Raw genomic sequence first — 15,368 nt, 5'->3', positions numbered from 1 at the left:
AGTATGTGCATCACAGAAATTTAAGTATTATGTATCTTGTGCAAAATGTGTTTTGTCAGGGTAAGAAAAGCCGGACAATAAACTTAAACACCAAATATATGGTGCTTTTTAAAAATCCGCGTGATAAGTTACAAATTATTACACTGTCACGACAAATGTACCCTGGAAAAACACGTTTCTTTTTAGAAGCTTTTGAGGATGCAACAAGTCAACCCTATGGGTATTTACTAGTTGATTTAAGATCCAACACCCCTGAGGAACTCCGGTTAAGAACGGGTCTATTCCCACCATCCCTACCAGCGGTGTACGTAGTTAAGAAAAATTGCTCTAAAAAGTAAGTTTTTTCATTGTTGTGTGCATTCTTAATACTATATGCATTGGTGGTAGGATGTCTAGCAGACTGCGTCGCAACTGGGCCCTTTTAAAAGCCCTTGTGACCGCTAGAGCATCTGATAGAAAATCTATTTTACGAAAAGCCAGTAATGATTTGATAGCCGCCATTAGTGAAATTGCTCTTAATGTGCTTAAAGGGCGAATACCTCTAAAAAAGCCCCAAAAGAGCATTCTAAAGAGGTGGCGAAAAGCTATAAAAAAACTAAGTGATAAAAAATTTCCTATCAGAGGTAAAAAACGGCTTGTGACACAGACAGGGGGTGTCATTGCTCCTCTTTTGAGTTTTGCGATTCCGTTAATAGCTAGCTTGTTTGGTAATAAGACTGCTAGCTAATCATAATGGAAAATGCTGATAAAATGTACCTGGTATCCAAGCTTGAACTTGACAGGCTAAAAAGACCCCTTCCCGCAGTACCTGACATCCGCCAGAGTGTTACACAGCGTTTAGATACTGAAATCAGTGAAATTTTACATAGGAATGACTTATCAGATGATGAAAAAATTAAAAGATACACAACTGTGTTGCAGAGATACTTGGTATTTGCTAAACAGGATGCAAAGGAATTGTCAACTTTAACATTGCTAATGCCTAATAGTACACAACAAACACCAAGTGCCATCAGTATCGAAGATAATGCTGTCCCAGAAATACTAAGACATGTAAATGTCCGTTTCAAGAAAAATGCAGAACTATTGTTAAACAAACTGCGACAGGCTGGAGAAATCACATCTTGGAATGAAAGAGGGGAATTTATTTACAAAGGTAAAACCCTCCCTGGCTCCAACATGTTGGACTTGGTACGCACTACCACACAGAGTCACGGAATGATCAAAAGCAAAATGCCGCATGGCTGGGATTCTTTTATGCACGCCATGGCTGAATTAAACATCCCCTCTACAGTTGTTGGCAATTCAACTACGAGATCACTTCTGGACAATGTAAAAATACAGTTACATGGGGCTTCTTCACCGCTGAACACTATGTCTCTTGGACCTTATAAAAAAAAAGCTTTAACAACCGCATCACCAGGATTAACACAGGGTAGTTTACTTCCAAAGAAAAGAGGTTTCCCTTTGTTACAGACAACCTGGTTGACGCTGTAAATATTTTGTAACACTGTAAATACATGTTGTGTTTTAATGTGAATATTGATTGTATATTACATTTTTGTTTCTATTCATACTGTTTACCATTCTACTGTATGACTTGTTATTTAATAAAGAGAATTTAATGGATAAAAACGGTTGTGCTATTGTTATTTTAATAAAAGTTTAATAGAGGGCATAGCGACATGTTACAGAGAGTTTGTGCTTTTACAATATACAGCAAAAACTATAACCACACTGCGCAGAATCCTTTTTTTTTTTTTTAGTCACAGACGTGTCCGGGCATAACACTATACATGCCCGGGCATGTCCTCAATAACCATGAATCCATCCCCATTGGTTGCTCAGGGTCACGTGGTGCCGCCCCTTGAATAAGACATCCCCATTGGTTGCTCAGGGTCATGTGGTGCCGCCCTTAAATAAGCCATCCCATTGGTTGTTCAGGGTCACGTGGTGACATTCCTGTGGGGTGTACTGGGCGGGGCTCAAGCGCCGATCGATGGGTGTAGTGGGTGGGACTTAAACCGGAAGGGGCGGGACATCTGACGCATTAGACCAGAAAAGGGGCGGGGCACCTGTCACTTTACCGGAAGTGGGCGGTTTGACGGAAGGTGTAGACGCTTCACTACTTTTGACAAAATTGGAAAACTGGGCAGCAAAATGGAAAATGAGGTTCAATGTTGAAAAGTGCAAAGTTATGCATTTTGGTAGAAATAATATAAATGTGAGTTGGGGTATCCTTAATTGAGAAGGATCTGGAGATAACAAGTTGTCTAATTCCAGGCAGTGTCATTCAGTGGCTACTAAAGCAAATAAAGTGCTGTCTTGTATAAAAAAGGGCATTGACTCAAGGGATGAAAACATAATTTTGCATCTTTATAGGTCCCTGGTAAGGCCTCACCTTGAGTATGCAGTGCAGTTTTGGGCTCCAGTCCTTAAGAAGGATATTAATGAGCTGGAGAGAGTGCAGAGATGTGCAATTTAACTAGTAAAGGGGATGGAAGATTTAAACTATGATGTTAGACTGTCATAATTGGGGTTGTTTTTCCTGGAAAAATAAGGGGACATGATTACTCTGTGCAAATACATTAGAGGGAATTATAGGCGGATAGAGAATGTTCTTTTTTCCATAAAAACAGCGCACCAGAGGCCACCCCTTTAGATTGGAGGAACGGAACTTTCACTTAAGGCAGTTTTTTATGGTGAGGGCAATGAGGTTGGGGAATGCCCTTCCTAGAGATGTGGTAATGGCAGATTCTGTTAATGCCTTTAAGAGGGGCCTGGATGATTTCTTGAACAAGCATAATATTCAAGGCTATTGTGATACTAATATCTACAGTTAGTATTTATGTTGGTGTATATATAGTTTATGCACAGTATGTGACTTTATAGATAGGACAGGATAGGGAAGGAAGGGTTGAACTTGACGGACTTTGGTCTTTTTTCAACCCAACTGAACTATGTAACTATATAATGGGGCAATTATTTACTGAACTACAAGTTAGGGGGGAGATTATAAGATAAGATAAGATATAAGTCATGAAATCATTCAAATAGGTCATTCATACATTGTCATACATTGTCATACAGCATTAGTTCAGTCTGTGAGCCATAAAAAATCTCTATCAGGGCTAAATCTGGCCTTGGAACCCAATAGATACATTTTAATTACATTTTACAGTGCTTTGTATACCTGGGGATATGTTATGCTTTACTTTGTTTTTTTCTTCGAGCTATGCCACCTGTTTTTTGTAAACATGATAAAAGAGGGCTGGAGGCAAAACAGTTAATAATATAACAACAGACAACCTTTTAGGATATGAACTTGAATAGTTCAGGAGTACAAAACATTCCACTAAAAATATATACACAATCTAATAAAATTCATATTTAAACAAACTGTCATTATCTCAGCTGATTTGTGGTCATAACATAATATCTGCTAAGCTCTGACCTGCTGAGTCACTGAAATTGGAATGTAATTACATTTTTGCATCAATCTTTTAGCTATTACTGGCAAAAATGAATTAATTGCAATAATTACAGAAGAACACAATTAAATATTTAAGTACCTAATTCACTTGCATTATCAGAAGCAGGCTTTTACAAAATAAATAATTAATGGGATAATTTAACTGCGGAAATTAGCTTATGTTTTGGCAAACTGTACATCTTTGTTCATCAATAATGTTTGATAATATGCTGTAAAAGAAATCCAGCATAAACCAACCAGTACATTAGTACCATGCAGCGTATTTATATATAAAGGTTCTATAGAAAATGCTTTAGCTCCAATCAGGCTTTAAAACCAGTAGATCATAACCACAAATAATGGCATTCAATTTAATTGTGCTTTATTTATTGTTGTTCCATAACAATAAAAAATATAGGCCCATCACATTCTGCCAATGTCTATATAAAAATGTCTATTTATTTGTTTTCAGACACCAAACATAACAATTCATTGATGCTGGGGGCTTTAGTTCAGAGTCACCTAGAAAAAAAAAGAATTTTCAAAAGTTGATCTTTAATGTTGCAGCCTGGAAGATGCATAATCAGTGCTTTATACAAAATCTAGTCCTTATTTATAAGCCCTGTTGGAAATCTGTTCTTACAAACATACTTTTTGTGATGAATTTGTAGAGTAATAAATAAGTTTTCCTCTATCATTTAATATTTTTTTTTCTAAACAGCAGTAGCTAAATATAATATAAAATTCATTTGAGATTGTTATAGAAGTGGCATGGAGAAATTGCATAATAGATGGCGCTGGTAAAAAAAAAAAAAAAAAAGGAACAGGAGGTCTTTTCAATTTGCAACAAGAACTGAGCCTGTTCTACTTTACTTATGCAGTCTATAGCAAATGTATACAATTAATTTGCCTGATGCTTTTCAACCTGTAAGTTCGACCCATAGGTCTTCAGCCACATCTCTGAATTAATCTCCCTAAGCTTCCACTGCTCATGGTATAGGTAAAATCTCAGAGGTAACTACCTTGGAAGTCCTCACATTTTTACACATTTTTAAAATTATATTACATATATTTATGAGTGGAAACATAAACCTACAGACTGCCCAAAGAGAACAGATATTCCACATTAATGCATTAATAGTGCTCAAATCTGTTTACTTTATTGCCCAATATGAGTACTTTTCTCAACAGCTGAAGTGTTTTTTTATTTATCTAAATGTAAAATTTAAAGTACATATTGAGCACTGAGGAAAATTTGACAGATATGATAGCCTACATTTGGTGTGACTGCCCTATTGCAAAACAACTCTGGATCATAGTACACACAATGATAGACAATATCATGGAAACTTATCTGAGAAAAGATCCCTACGAAGCCCTCATTAACAAGCCGATAGAAGGTGTAACAAATTCAAAGCTTAATTGAATACTATAATATGTAATGCTACTAAGCAGGTTATAGCTAAATAATGGCACACTACTTCACTAGAAACTTTGGATTAACAACATCATGGTGATGGAAAAACTAGCCTCTTTTAAACTATAAGGGTATCTGAGGAAACTTTTGAAGCAACCCACTTTTTCTAGATATATATATACAGTATGTTGCAAGAAGACAGGCACTCACGTATAAGTAGGTCCAAGGGAGCCTGGGTGCAGTCCCAAAATAATAGATGGAGTAGCTGTAGAGAGAGTCCGCACTCACAGGTCTTACAGAAAATGTAGAGGTGTTTATTTAAATCAACATCTAAAGTTTCGGCTGCATCCACAGCCTTTCTCAAAGACTTTGATGATTTAAATAAACACATCTACATTTTCTGTAAGACCTGTGAGTGCGGACTCTCTCTACAGCTACTCTATATATATATATATACATATATGCCTCGATAATGTTTTCTGATTAAAAAATCACTAAAAAAAAGATGTTGTTGGTTCATATCACAACCTGTGCAGCTTGATGTCATTTTATTTCACCCTTCTTTGTTGTTCAATATAGTTTTACAGAATTTGTTTTTCTTAAAAAGGAGCTTTCAAACAAGAATTTCACCCTAAAGGTCTGAATCCAATTACACAAAGTAGGAAAAAACTGAGACTGTCCAAAATTGTACTTTTGCAGCTCCTGTGTGGCACACATAAAATTACATTTCTTTGACTGGTATTTCTGCTTCAAAGCAAAGGTCATGTTTTAGAATTCCTTGATGGTTTGCACCATTTAGCCTTAAAAAACAGACTTTTAAATCAGTCTCTTGCTGTTAATGACAATACTGCTACAGAAACTTGATAAGATGTCTTCTACGCGAAAAGGTTACCTTGTGCTCCTAAAGACACCCTAAAGGTCAGTGTTGATTTAATTGTCTTCTGAAGATCATACCAAACAGTGAGGTTCATCTGAAAGTTTCTGCATTTTCTAATTAAGTAAAAGGTTGCAGACAATAAATCATTTCTGCATTTGGCTTTTCTATTAAAATATTAAATGATTTCAAATTTGCTTTTTTTTCCAAAGAGTTTAACTTATCCAGTTTGCATAATTCTGCATTTTTATCTATACCTCTACTCTATATTTTCTTCTTCACCTCTGGTGAAAAAGCAAAGAAAAACAATAAGCTTATGAGAATACATACATGCAACCAACAAATATATCTGCTGATCTTAAGTTAAAATATTGTATAATACTTATATATTTACATAACTGTAACAGGTTTATGTCCTAGTATTAATATTAAAGGGCCGCAATACACTTACATACACTTAATTACTTAAAATGGAACATATTAATATACAGACAGATAGATAGATTCCTTTATTTGACACATACATAGTTATACAAATATGTAGATTGTTCATATTCATCTAAAAGTGCCTTGTGCTTATAAAATGTTAAACTTATGGATGGATGCGCATCCATCCATAAATGCAACATTAGATCAGTTTTGCCCACATATGACCACCTATATGGACACATGTGGGTGTGGTAAAACTGGTCCCCGGTGTCATGTAATGACAAGAGGTACATAAAGGACATCTGAAACAACCATCCTTAATAGCTGGTAACTATGATGATACGCAAAATAAAATACGGTGCAGCATTCCAAAATGGAGCACTCACCATTTTGGAGTGCTGCACCCTATTTTATTTTATGAATTATCAATTGCCCCTGGCCGTGGGGAGGAGCTACAGAGTGTACCTGACGCTATATAGTGAAAAGCAACTTTCTTTGAACTTTTTGATGATAACACAGTTTCCCCTGAATAACACCTAATTGGATAATTTACCACCAATAGATCATGTAAACTACTACCCCTAAAATAAACCCATGGTTTCATCAGCCTTTTTGGTTGCCCAGCTGGCCCATATTGAATGCCCCAGTTTTTTAGATAAACAATTATATCTTGTAGAAAAAACTAAACTGGGACCACTTTGTGTTTTCAAATGGGTAGCACCGGTGACTGCTCTTGCTTTATCCAAAGCTATTTCCAAAGCCTTTTCGCCATAGCCACGTTGTAGGAATCTAATTTACATATCAACTAATTGTTGCTCACAAGTCAGAATTGTTACGCAAAACCCTACAATATTGTGACAATTGAAGAGAATGCTTGTCAGGTTGGGCCACAGGTGAATGGCTCGCAGATAGGAGCTTATGTGCTGTATAACATGGGTAAAGCGGGTACTTAATTTGGTAGTAAGCCGGGAACATGTAGTTATGTAGAAGGAAATTTTATTAATGATGAAGACAATGATGATATAACAGATTCAGAGCAAGGTATATGGAATAAGCAAGTGCTTTTACCAGGGCAATGGTCCGAGGCAGGCAGCAAACAAAAACCAAGTCTGTGGTACAGGCAAAGATCTGGGCTGGCAGCTAACAAGGAGAGTCCAGTAAACAAGCTGAGGTCTGGGCAGGCTGAAGACAAGGAGAAATCCGAAGAACAGGCCGAGGTCAGTAACAGGAGATCAATATGCAAGCAGTCAGGGAACAGGACAAGGACTTCAGGAAAAGAGGGACTGGGGAACTCCGGAAATAGGAACAGGACAGGGATCAAATTGGCAGGATCTGGCTAGGAGGCTCAATGATCAAGCAATGACCCAATGCAAGGAGCAGGCTTATAAACTTTCCCCTTATACTGTATGTCCATAAAGGATTGCCATTCAAGGCCTTAGAGACCTTGACATCAGAAAGATAAGTGACAGTCTCATTTCTATAATCATTAAAGTTTAACAGAACTATCCACCCCCCTTATCTGCCAGGCGGATAAACAGTGTGGTATCATTAAATAAGGTATCAATCGCATGTCGCTCTGCCTGAGTAAGATTATTATGAAGACTGTAATCACCAGTAAAAGTTGCTTTACATCTCTATCAATTCCATTTTTTATATAATTTGATAGAAGCATTTTGAGTAGGTGGACAAAATTGGCTCTTTAATTTCAAAACCTCACCACCAGTTGCAGACCCTATAGGTTGCATGCCAAAATGTTCCTTTAAATCTGAAGATCTTATGAATCTAAAAAATCTATCTTCCATTGAAATCTATGAAAAAAAGATCATGGTACAAAAATAAACCCTGTCTATAATAACAATATTTTGGCATCAAAATGATAAATGAAAAGACCAGAGTGGTCATTGCTACTTAGATCTAAGGGTGGTAAAGGGGGCCGCACAGTCATTTTTCCTTTCTCTACAAAATCAGAGTGGGTAATAGTTTCATTAACCCCCAGTGTTACTAAAAAGGGTACTGTTATCTCTTCATACAAGTCGCCAGAGGCAACAGGATGCAATGGTGTTGAAAAAGCTTGTTGTCCTCTCAAATGTCTCCTTGGTACATTAGCAAACTGCAAATACTCACTGCTAAACCACTGCTATACTGACAAATGTGACAAATAATCCTCATTAACAGGTTGTAATTTTTTGACGATTAAAATGCACCAAATCCATTGTGAGGTCATTGCACTGGAGCGTATATCTGGTGGGTTGAACTTTATACATTTCTAGACCAGAACTGAAACATCAATGTGGCAACATTTGAAAGTTATCGAATAAACCTTCTTTGAGAAGAGTGCGCACAGTTACCAGTGGCGGATTTGCGTTCTGGGCGCCCCGAGGCCGCCCCCCTTGATCGCCACTCCTCCTCCTGGAGCGCGCATGCGCAAACTCGTGCAACCCCCTTTCCCCGGCGGTGCGCAAACATTTAAACCCCCATACGGAGCCCCCTTGCTCCGTATGGGGGCAAGATTTCAAAATGTATTTGTGGCGGGGCGGCATGCCGCCCCTAAATTACTGCTGCCCTAGGCCCGGGCCTTTGTGGCCTCTCCACAAATCCGGGCCTGACAGTTACTGCAAGTTGATGGGTCATACAACCCAGTGCAGCACCTGGATGAGCATTCCTAATTCCTATATGTATATACTGTATATATATATATAACTAAAATTACTTACTTTATATACTTGAGTAATATAAGCCGAGGTACCTAATTTTACCTAAGAAAACTTAGGTGCTGAAAAAATGGGCTTATACTCGAGTATATACAGTAAGTGTTATTATTATTTAATAAGACTCAAATATCTCAAAATTCTGCAAGTTTGTGAGTGCTATTGTGCAAAAGGATTTAAGGAGAAATAAAGCTTTTATATACTGTAAGCTAGCTCTCCTGCACAGACCTTACTGACCTCATCACTATACTCCCAACAGTGGCCCCTGTTCTCCTTTTGAGAGTATGGGTGATACAGCTGAGGTGGAACCTGTCAATATAGAATACATTGCATCTCTTTTAAATCCCCAAATTACAAGCTAAACCCCGTTTTTTTTTTTCAATTCACTTTTTATTTGTTTTTTTCAATAGTTACGAAAGGGTTACAGAAAGGAAAAGGGAGAATAAGGGGTAAATATTTTTACAAAGAAACATATATTAACAATAGGGGTATAAGAAGTAAAAGGACAATACGTTGTCAAACTTAAACATTATTGTAATATATCATTGTTTTCTGTTAGGCATAATCGTATCAGATACATAAGTATATTTGATATTGTATAACATAGATGTTCATAATACACATTTATTACTTTTCTTCTATGTTCATCTATAGCTTTGTTTAAAGGTGAAACTTTGAGAGATTACTCTATTTGTATAATTTGTTTTGGTCTATATATTCTGACCAGGGTCTCCAGTTTTTAAAATGCTTGACTGCATTACCCAGCTTGTAAGCAATTGATCCTTCCACGGCTCTAGTCTCTTCTATTAATTGTAACCATTGAGATATTGTTGGTGGTTCTGTGGATCTCCATTTCTGTGGAATAAACGTTTTTGCTGTGTTAATTATATATTTAAGTAATGGAATTGTTATTGTTTCATTTTTCTTGTCATCATATAGCAGCATTATTCCTGAGGAATAAATTCATTTGGAAATATTTTATCGATTATTTCCTGGATGTGATTCCAGTATAATTTGAGTTTTTGCATTTGTACCATATATGTTCATAAGACCCTCTCTCTGCATTGCACCTCCAACAAACATCTGATATGTTGTATATATTTTTTAATTTTTCTGGGGTGTAATATCACCTTGATAGGATTTTATTACTTAGTTTCTACATTTTTGTGGATGTGAATATTTTAGTATTATTCTGACAATTTTTTTCTCAGCCCTCTGGTGTAAGTACTATGTTTAAATCTTTGTTTCCCATTTACTGGCGAATGGTGGTTTAATGTATTTTGCTATAAATTTTTTATATGCAAATGATAATGGTCTTCTTACTTGAGATCTTCTATCAATAATATTTTCTAACCAGGAAAGTTCTCTATTTACATTTTCAATGTGGGAATAAATATATTGTGTTATATGTTCATAAATCTGTGAAGAATTAGCATCTTCACCAAAAATTGTATTTACTTTCTCTATTGTTATAAGTGAATTTGCTTCAAAAAAAATCTTTCATTCTGAAAGGTTTATATTTATTTTCTGTGCATAGTTTAAGTGAATTGTTTTCTATTCCTGGTTTAAATTCTAGATTATCCATCAAAGGAATTAAAGGGGATGGATATGGGGACAAATCATTTTCTTTATTCATCTTGAACCACCATTTCATGGTTGGGGTATATTGTTGTTTCTAATTTTGAGATTTTGGTTTTTATTTTCTTAAAGTGATACTGACACTAAAAAAATTACTCCTCAAAATATGAATGTACATTAAAAGTTGCCTATAGGTCATGTTGATTGATTTTCACTGAGAGATTCGCTTTTGTAAATAATTGTTACTTGAAGTTCCTAAACCTGACTGTTTTGCCAACCTGACTGTCCCTTCTCAGCCTGCCAGTTACAGCTTCTAATGCTAACAGACTCCTGCTGGACAAATATGGCAGCCCCCTTATAGGAGAACAAGGGGGATCAGATAGGGAATATAAAAGCATTGGGTAAATACTTTTATGAAGGTCATGCAAAGACAATGTTATGATAGATGTAAAAAAAGGTTTAATTTCTGGTGTCAGTATCTCTTTAACCCATATTAGGGTTGACAATGATATTACATTGTCACCTTTTACTGCGTTAGTGCATGAAGACATATTTCTTTCATTGTGCCATGAGATTATCCTTGACAATTGTATTGCTTTATAATATGTATATAAGCATGGAAGTCCTGAACCTCCTGTTTCTTTTACTCTGGTCAATGTCTCATATGCTATTCTTGGTTTTGAGTCATTCCAAATGAATTTGGATAGTTTTGTTTTTATTTTATCAAAAACATTTCTGGGAATATCTATTGGGATGTTTTAAAAAATATATAGAATTTTAGGCAAAATGAGCATCTTAATGATGTTTATACGGCCAAACCATGAAATACAAATATAGGAGCATTTTTGTATATCTTTATCTATAGTTTCAAGTATTGGTAGGTAATTTCTTTGGTGTAGAAGCTTTTCATTTTGGGTTAATTGTATCCTTAAGTATTTTATTTCATCTTTTGCCCATTTAAATGAGAAGTTTTTTTGTGAGTTATTGACCTTTTGTTGGGACATAATAATAGTCAATATTTTGTATATATAGTAATTAATTTTAAAATTGGAAAATATACTAAAGTTTTTTATTAGTTTCAACAGTCGGCAATGTAATATGGGGTTGGGTTATGTACAATAGTAAATTGTCTGCAAATGAAGATAATTAGTAAAAAAAAAAAATAATAGTTAAAATTAAAAGAGTTTCAATGGCTAAAACAAATAATAATGGTGATAAGGGACATCTCTGTCTTGTTCCATTTTTTTTTCATAAGTTTGTCAGATAGTGTACCATTAGCTCTTATTTTTGTCATTTTTCCCTTCTCTTTCAGGCAGCACGTATGAATTCAGAATAGAAGAGCCTGAATAGAATTATACAAAATGAAAAAAATAACAATACTAGTAAAATAATTTATATTTAAAGCTTGTATATGTTGATCTAGAACTTACATATAAACAATTTCTTGTCAGCATATGTAGTATTTTATATGAGAGTGGCATTTATTATACAGGCCTTTATATAGACATGGAAGACATTTGACATCTGTTTATCTCACTGTGTACACCTAAACCCATTGTATTCTGCACTGCTTATATGTTATCTGCTTGGAAATATCTTGATACACGTGGGTCTGTCTGCTTTCCTTTATTAATGTGATTCCAGCTCAGGTTTACAAAACTGTGTGCAATAGGGAGCCATTCACTTTACATTTCTTTAATGCACAGTGCACTGGTTGCACCTTTGTTGACAGAGCTCATGGTACAGAAAATAATAGGGATGCACTAAATCCATTATTTTTGGGTTTGGCCAAATCCTGAATCCTTCGTAAAGATTCAGCCGAATACCAAACCCTTATTTACATTTGGAAATGGAACTTATTTACATTTGGAAATGGAAATTCAGATTCGATTCAGCCAGACACTTGGATTCAGCCAAATCCGAATCTTGCTGAAAAAAGGGAGAATCTTGGTCGAATACCGAAATTAATTCCAATAGCATTTTAAAGGGAATGCTACATTGAAAAAGGGAAACGATTTCCGAAACGTCTGTATCCTTCTCACTGATTACTCCAATAAACCTGCATGGAGGCAGTTTTTTGCACCTACTGAATCATGAGTGACTTCCTTTTTTGTATTTTGTATTTACGCACTCCAAGTTAATTTTACTATAGACTCTATTTTGGATAGCACAACCGATTTTTTCTTTTTGCATTAAAGGGGATGTGTACCTTCAGACAATAGTCTGAATTTGAACAGCCCCTGCCAGAAAAAGCATTTTTGTAAAGCATCTTTACTATTTCAAATGTTTAGTTTTTAAGCTACAGACCAGCATCCATGCTGCTAAAACACTCTCTCCTCTGCTCTCTACTCTTTTTGTAGGGGATTTCCCAGACCAGGAATTGGTAGGCAGCCAAATAGAAAAAGTTGACACTAAACTCATTGGGCATTCAGCCAATTAGATCAATGCAAATGAAGGAGAGAGAAGGCATGCACAGTAACCAGTTCAGTATCAACTTCCTGTTTGTTTTCAGCATTTACTTTTAAAGAGAGAGGAGAGAGCATTTTAGCAGTGCTGATCCTGGTCTGTAGATTTAAAACTAAACATTTTAGATAATAAAGATAAATAACAAAAATGTTTTGTTTTCTGACAAGGGCTCTTAAAATTCAGATATTGTCTGAAGGTGAACATCCCCTTTAAAGGGGTAGTTTACCTTTAAGTCAACTTTTAGTATGATGCAGATATCATATATATTCTGAGACAATCTGCAAATGTTTTTTTAATTTTATACGTTTTATGGTTTTTCAGTTATTTTACCTTTTGTTCAACAGCCCCCCCAGTTTATTTCAGCAGCTATAACATACTAAAAGTTAACTTAAAGGTGAACCACACCTTTAATAATCTGGTCATGATGTGATGAGCATGTCAAAACAGCAAAGGCCCCAGTGAGATTTGAACTCACGACCCCTGGTTTACAAGACCAGTGCTCTAACCCCTGAGCTATGGAGCCATCATATATGCAGATGCATATGGAGACCTATTTTGGATGGATAGTATGGATCTCCATACTTTAAGTCAACTTTAAGGGGCCCATTTACTTACTCACGAACCGGCCGAATGCGTCCGATTGCGTTCTTTTCGTAATGATCGGTATTTGGCGATTTTTTTGGAAAATTGTCGCGACTTTTTCGTTACCAATACGATTTGCGCGAAAAAACGCGAGTTTTTCGTAGCTGTTACGATGCGCTCGTATTTTGTCGCGACTTTTTCATAGCCTTCGTGCCGAGTACGAAAGATTCGGATTCATTCAAGCTTCAGTATGGTGACTTTACTTGGGCCAGGTTGGAGCTGCAGGGTGCCATTGAGTCCTATGGGAGGCTTCCAAAATCATGCTAAGTCTGAAAGTTTCGCCCGCCGCTTACGAGCTCTCAATACGAAAAAGTCGCGACAAGATACGAGCGCATCGTAATGGCTACGAAAAACTCGCATTTTTTCGCGCAAATCGTATTGGTAACGAAAAAGTCGTAAAGGCGCCGAAAAAAAGTCGCAAAATGTTCATTTTCCAATTGGATTTTTCAAATTCGGATCCGAATTCGTGTCTTAGTAAATGTGCCCCTAAGTCTGATATCATATATTTTTGTTGCACCAATCTCTCCTTCCTGACCTGCTACATGATTTTTCCAAATTCGGTTCTATGGGGCCCCTTGATTTTGAATGGCAGCCCTGCAGCGGTGTTTGGACCACTCCTGCCCTCCAGTGCAGAACACCAGTGGTTAAAGCACCCCAACTGCCTATCAATGCCACTATGGTTAATCCAGAAGTACCATGTGTGAAGCACAAAGAGCAGTGACAAGTAGACCACCATTATAAATGTTCGAGTAAGCACCAAAAGCCTGCAAAACTGCAAATGATACTTTGTGGTACTTTTTAAAAGTGACATGCAGTAAATTTGTTGAAAATAAAAATAGTCCTGCCTTGCCAAAAAAAACCCAGAATATACACATTACTTTAGTCTTAACTTTTTGAAAAAACTTTTTAAACAAGTATATATATCTTGCACAGCTCTCATCTGATTTCTATAATAATATTTAGACACAATATCTAGACCCTATGTACAGGTACTGTGGGACTGGGGGAACCTGAAGCAGTGTAGGGTGAGTCCTATGTGAAGGCACTTGACTGTCTTTTTGGCTGCCTGCCAGTCTTTGGGAGCCTCTGCTTTACATTATGTTAACTTCTATACTTAACTTATTTGAGATATCTTAGTGATTAACAAGAAATTACATTTGGCATATATGAGCCAATGTTAAAGAATAGTCAACAAATGTAATTTATATATTAAATATAGTTTAAATATAGGAATATAACTTGACTGCTGGTAGCAGTTTATTTACAGCAGAGAGTTAATACAAATCACAGGTGTGGCTCAGTTAAGCAAATACCAAGACATATTTAAACATATGAACAAATAATCGGCAGGCAATTTTTATCTTTCAAGTGGCTCCATAGCTCAGTGGTTAGAGCACTGGTCTTGTAAACCAGGGGTCGCGAGTTCAATTCTCGCTGGGGCCTAATTTATATTTTTAGAGACAAAATTCTAATAACCAAATTGCATATTATTAAGTATGAATTAGTATATTACTTATACTATACTTATATCTTATATTTGAGAGGCTTGTCTTAATGCAGATAATTACAATTACGTTAATGTTAATTACGTTAATGTAGTGAAACGCCACTAATGATCCAAAGTAATGGTGGCACAAGCAGTACTTTATCTGCAACTTCTCCTAGCCAGCATAAAACAAAAAGTCATAAAACTGTTGACTATTTATAAGGCAGGGAAGTCTATTTTGAGACCCAACCCACACTCCACAAAAAAATAGAGACTTACTATCTCACAATTCCTAC

The 15,368-nt window shown here is 36.1% G+C and overlaps 2 non-coding genes across 2 annotated transcripts; one reads left to right on the top strand and one right to left on the bottom strand.

The window, feature by feature from the left end:
- Window positions 1–13,394: 13,394 nt before the first annotated feature.
- trnat-ugu lies at window positions 13,395–13,467 on the bottom strand. The gene has a single exon. It is a non-coding gene; the product is annotated as a tRNA-Thr (tRNA).
- Window positions 13,468–14,956: 1,489 nt separating this feature from the next.
- trnat-ugu lies at window positions 14,957–15,029 on the top strand. Its single transcript has one exon. It is a non-coding gene; the product is annotated as a tRNA-Thr (tRNA).
- Window positions 15,030–15,368: the final 339 nt, after the last annotated feature.

Source organism: Xenopus tropicalis, chromosome 6, assembly GCF_000004195.4.
Source record: "Xenopus tropicalis strain Nigerian chromosome 6, UCB_Xtro_10.0, whole genome shotgun sequence".
Taxonomy (NCBI): Eukaryota; Metazoa; Chordata; class Amphibia; order Anura; family Pipidae; genus Xenopus; species Xenopus tropicalis.
Note: the sequence above shows the minus strand (reverse complement) of the source record. Positions and strands in the feature narration are given on the sequence as shown.